Raw genomic sequence first — 6110 nt, 5'->3', positions numbered from 1 at the left:
TTTGTATCCTGTTAATGCCATGTATTAAGTCCTGAAGTGTTGGTCCTATTTTTTCTTCTATGAACTTTATAGTTTTAGGCTTTATATTCAGGTCTTTGATCCATTTTGAAGTAGTTTTTGTATACACTATGAGGTATGGGTCCTGTTTCATTTTTTTGCAGATGGCTATCCAGTTTTGCCAGCACCATTTGTTAAAAAGACTGTCTTTTCCCCATTTGATGGTCTTTGGGCCCTTGTCGAAGATCAGGTGACTGTAGGTGGATGGATTTACATCTGGGTTCTCAATTCTGTTCCATTGGTCAATGTATCTGTCATTGTACCAGTACCCCAGCTCTTCTTCTTGATGGTAGTCAGGTTCCCCCTCAGCCTTTGGGATTGACTTCCTTTAAGCCTAGCAGGGTGGCAAAACTGGCCAATCCCCTATAAGGGTTCCATGCACCTTATCTGCGTGGTCCCACTCCCACAAGTGTTCCATGCACTTAGCAAAACTGTCCAATCCCCTTGGTGGGCTACAAGTACCTTATTTGCGTAATAGAACCCAATCATTTTGTGGGAGTTACAAAAACTGTGGCTAGAAGGGCCATAGTCATTGCACCACAGATTTTTATTGGAATTTAATGGAAGATAAAAAATAAATCAGTTTGTGGAAGATAGGCATTTTTACAACAGTATAATTCCATTTACGTCCCTCTTGTCCTTTGTGCTATTGTTGGCACATATTTTACATCTACAAATGTTAAAGGCCTCAACTTACATTGTTATTATTTTTTACTTAAACAGTCAACTGAACAGCATTAAAGAACTTGAGAACAAAAATTGGCATTTTTTAATAGTCACCCCTTATTTACCATTTCAAATGCTCTCCCTTCCATCCTGCAGAACTGAATTTCCAACTACTATCATTTCCCTTCAACCAACAGAACTTCCTTTACATTTCTTGTGGTGAGGGTCTGCTAGTAATAAATCCATTAAGCTTTCACTTATCAAAAATATCTTTATTTTACCTTCATTTTTAAAAGATTTTCTCACTGGATATAGAATTCTAGGTTAACTTTTTTTTCCCTTCAGCTCTCGAAAGATGTAGTAACATTACCTTCTGGACTCCAATCAGATGGCGACATCAGCTGCCATTCTTATTATTGTTCCTCTGTATGTAATGCATCTATTTTCTCTGGCCACTTTTAATACATTCTCTTTATCTTTAGTTTTCAACAGTTTGACAATGATGTGCCTACTTGTGGTTTTCTTTGTATTTATCCTCTTTGGGGTTTGCTGAGCTTCTTGGATCTTTAGGTACTGGTTTTTAAAATCAAATTTGGAAAAATTTTGGCTAATATTTCTTCAAAAACTTTTTGCCTATTATTTTTCTCCTTTCCTTCTAAGATTCCAGTTACTGAAATGTACTTGCCTTCACAAAGCATAAAATCAAGGCTTCACAAGTCCAAGGTGATCTGTCAATAATTTAACTGCCTGTGAGAATAAACTTCAATGCTCTTTAGAGGAAGATAACAGGATACAGTCTCTACAACATATCATCCACAATGTCTAGTATATAAGAAAAAATTATTAGACATGTAACAAAACAGGAAATTATGACACATAATGAAGAGAAAAAGTAGTCAATAGAAAGAAATGACCCAGGCATTGGAATATAACAATATAACAGTGATAAATTTGTTAGATTCCACAGGAAAAGATCTGCATAGTGGCTAAAGGGATGAGAAATTTGGAAACTACAAAAAAGAGCCAAATGAAAGTCCTAGAACTGAACAGACAATATCTACAATTAAAAAAAAAAAAAATGCTTTGGAAAAAAAGCTTTGGATGAGATTAACATCAGGTTGGATACAACCAAAAAATGATCAGTGAATTTTGGAACAGGTCAACAGACTTCATCCAAACACAGATAGTAAAAGATCGAAAAAAAAGGAAAACTGGTTACTGTCCAAAGGGCAATAAAACTGTAATCTTTGGGGTTATCTTTTCTGGTAGATAGAATCCATTTGCATTGCTATTGGACAATAGTCATTTGCATTGCTCTCATTTTTCTACAAATTAATATCTAGCCTTACAGAATTTTAAGCTGTTTTAATCAATAGCAACTCAAATAAAGGTATATTCCTCTAAAAAAATCAGATAATCCCTGAGTAAACCTCCTAGGCAACCCCTCAAAATATTGACAGGACATGTGTTCCGTATGTTTCTATAATGATCTCAAATCCCATAAGGTATAAGTCACTATTATGCTTTCAAAAAATATATGTATAAGCACTCATAACATGAACTTATAGGTAGAAATATGTCTACCTTTGTGAGGCTCTCTAACATTAATTGTAAGTCATTAGAAACCTGTAAATCATAGGAAAGTTATTTAGAAAATTTCTGAACTTAGCCATAGACTTATGTGAATATGGTAAACAACTTTTAAGTTAAATTGACTGACCTGATTTGCTGTGATAAAAGAAGACATAACATAGTTAATCTTTATAAAATAGTCTTTAGACGTAAGTCTAAACAACATCCCTAATCTCTAACTTTGAAGAAAAGATACTTCATTTGGCTAATTTCTAACCATGGTGAAAAGACATAACATACTAGTCTTTGACTTCAAACTGGCCTTTGTCCTGTGATGCCAAGGTGACAAATTCACATATAAACCCTGAATTTCTGCTCACCCACTGACAGAAGGCAGAGGCAAACACTGAGAGCCTGCTGAGACTCTGCCTACTTCTGCCAACCTCAGACCCTAGCTATGAGGACCAGGACAGATTATAACAAAGCTGTGGTGAAAGCCATGTGAAATTGTGCACTACAGATTAGTAAGTAAACCCAATAAAGCCAACATGTACCTTGCTTACTGTAAGCTTGTGCGTACCTTGCTTACTGGTTAATCTGCCCCTGCAAGGGACCTCTGCCAAGTTGGAGCCAGGGTTACGACTTCCTCCCGAGACCTCTGGTTAAAAGTTAAAAGGTAAAGTCTAAAGATCTGGACTCTAACCATTGAACTAACATTGTAAGTGTTAATTCTGACTCCCCAGTTCTAAATGAATGTTGTGAGGTCTTACTTGCCTGCCTCACCATAACTACCTTGTAATAAACTAAACAAGTTTACGCATGTCAAACCTGAGTATCTCTCTATTAATTTCTAATATATTAAATTCTCCAGAACAACATGCAACAATTTCCTTTTACCTACTTACAAGTTTTGGATCGTTTTTCTGAGCAATAGTTAAGAGTTTAGGCTTTAAAAGAGAGAAGTGTGACCTCAAAGAGCTTTCTCTTTCTTCCCTCCTTCCTTCTCCCCCCTTTCTTTTCTTTCTCAAAAACTTCTACAGCACTTTCTATGTACCAGGCACTATACTAAGCACTACATTTAATTGTGGAAAAGAAAAATCGTCCCAAACCTGATCTGGGGGTATAATTCCCAGCTTCCCTCTAAGAATTTAAAAAAAAAAAAAAGCATTCCTGAGAAAATACTTAAGCCATTTTCTGATGAAATTTAATGGGATTAAAATTTGTTCTGGTAGAGGATCAGTGAAAAAGGAAAACCCTCAATGAGATGAATTGACACAGTGGCTGCAACAATGAGCTCAAACATAATAACTGTGATTGTGAGGATGGTATAGGACTGGGCAGTATTTTGTTCTGTTGTACATAGGGTCGCTATGAGTTGTAACCAATTCAACAGCACCTAACAACAACAAGACTTATTGTGGGAAATGAGCTAGTCACCTACCCAATTGACTTTTACCTATCAATCAAGAGTCTAGTAATCCCCAACCAGTCCTTTTTTCTTTCTTTATCTGATCTAACAATGATTATCATTTATCCATTTCTTTTTCTATAACAAATTGTTTTACTTGGCCTATTATGTAGCATCAGAACTCATCTACATCCACGAGGGATAAGAATTGGGACTAGCACAAAGCTGGTTCCTGTGAGGTGGTGGTCGGACATACCTCCACTCTCCAATTTCTTCACCATCTCTGACACCAGCTGTTCGTCCCTGCCCCCAAGGCACCCTCTACTCTGCTGGGTTCAATAATTCGCTGCAACGTCTCATAGAACTCATAAACTGTACTTATAGTTGAGTGGTTTATTAAAAAGTAACAGGGTACAACGCAGGAGACAAGATGCAGTTTGTCGATCAGGACAGCTTCTAGCTAAGATAGCTCTCTCAGCTCTTCTTAGCAGCGCACAAGCCCTCTGCCTTTGGGTACCACCACACTACTTGGGGACCTGCACAGCTCTCCAGCCTTCTGCTCTGCCACTGGACCTCGCTGGACTTTGCCTCACTGGTGGGAAGACCACTGCACAGGATGTCCCAAGCCTCTGCCGCCGGGCCCCTTGAGGCCTCTGCCCTACTCAGGAAAGTGTTACAGCTCTTTTAGCTCCACCAACAAGTGCCTGGAGGCACCCCCCTCCGCCAGCAAGCCTCCAGCTCTCTCTCTCTCCATAGGCTGGCAAGCCCACCACAGTCATCTGCCGATCCTATGGTTCCTGCGAGCTCATAGTGCTGTCACTGTTTCTCTACCACTGTCTGGAGCCATCTTAGTTGTCTCCCACTGTCTTCAGTGTTATAGCTCTTGACCTATATTACAGCTCTTTTAGGGGATTCCCTAACAAGAATGCTCCTTAGAAGGAAGGATGGCGAGACTACATCTTACTTACTTTGGACATGTTGTCAGGAGGGATCAGTACCTGGAGAAGGACATCATGCTTGGTAAAGTAGAGGGTCAGCAAAAAAGAGGAAGACCTCAACGAGATGGACTGACACAGTGGCTGCAACAACGGGCTCAAGCTTAACAACGATTGTGAATGTGGCGCAGGACTGGGCAGTGTTTTTTTCTGTGGTGCGTAGGGTCGCTATGAGTCGGCACTGACTTGACGGCACCCAACAACAACAACTCCTCCTCTTCCCTCTCTCTCCCCTTGCTTCTAAAAACTGCTGTGGGGTTGACTGTTTATATAAGCAAGCTTCTTTTCAGTTTCAAGGCATGGACCTCCCAGCAGGACCACAAACTGACCAAGCCTCAAAAGTCACTCAATCCTATTGGGTGGTTTTACGTACCACTATCTGCATAGCAAATTGACCAATCCCTGCAAGGTAAGTAAAAAAGACCAATCACAGGGCAGACTGTGGCCCAACCAATCATTTTTGGTAGAATTATAAATCCAAGGCCAGAAAGGCCACATATAACAGAAACCCACTGCACTGCAGCCTGCTAAAGCCCTTTTCCTTTGCAAGAAGATTGTAATGAAATTCTGACACATGCTCATAACTAAATTGCCTATAAAATTTAATTTTCTTCAACAATCCCTATAACAATCTAAGAAATCTAAATACGACTTTTCCCTCCTCTCCTACTCAGTCTTTTGTGGAATCAGAGCCTAAAATCCTTGCCTCTCCCAGGAAGATGGCCTCGGAAGCCAGAAATGTATGACAGGCACAATACATGTGGCTGGATTCACAAATGTCCGTCAGAAACCAAAGTGCTCTGGTTTAGACCAGAGTGACCACGGAGTGGGAGAGGGGGCAGCTCTGCCAGTGTGGCAGAATACACTCAGTAAGGTTCAGGTAGAATCAAGTTGGTGTGAGAGGGATTTATAATTAAGGAGAAATAACCTTGGACTTCATAAGAATCTTGAACTCTTAACCACTACCACCAAAAAAAAAAAAAAAAAAAAAAAAAAATGCTGTTGATAAAACCAATCAGGGCTGAGAAGAAAAGAGAGTCTGCCATGGCTGCTCCTAGAAATAAGACTGTCAAATGGGGCTCAAGCTGAGATGCCACGTCTTGGAACAGACTTGGAGAGCTGGAACTGATGTCTAATCTTTTGAAGACCAGATCCTGGTCAACTAGGAACAGATGAATAAGCAGGTCCCTACTCTTTATCAGGAAAACCCCAGAGGCACCTGGGGCTTGTGGTGGGTTACGTTTGGGACCACTTTGGTTATTCTTCCCCTCACCACTTACATTTCCTGTAAGTGGGAGTGGTCCTTTCCCAAAACTTTGAGGGACTATGGCTGAAGAGAGCATTTAGTGGCAGTCTACAACTGTGAGGCCCTCATTTCTTAACTCTGAGGTTTGAGAGAGGGGGCTTTGATG

The sequence above is a fragment of the Trichechus manatus genome, unplaced genomic scaffold (assembly GCF_000243295.1).
Source record: "Trichechus manatus latirostris isolate Lorelei unplaced genomic scaffold, TriManLat1.0 scaffold00048, whole genome shotgun sequence".
Taxonomy (NCBI): domain Eukaryota; kingdom Metazoa; phylum Chordata; class Mammalia; order Sirenia; family Trichechidae; genus Trichechus; species Trichechus manatus.
The sequence above is the reverse complement of the archived record's forward strand: the minus strand, read 5'-3'. Positions refer to the sequence as shown.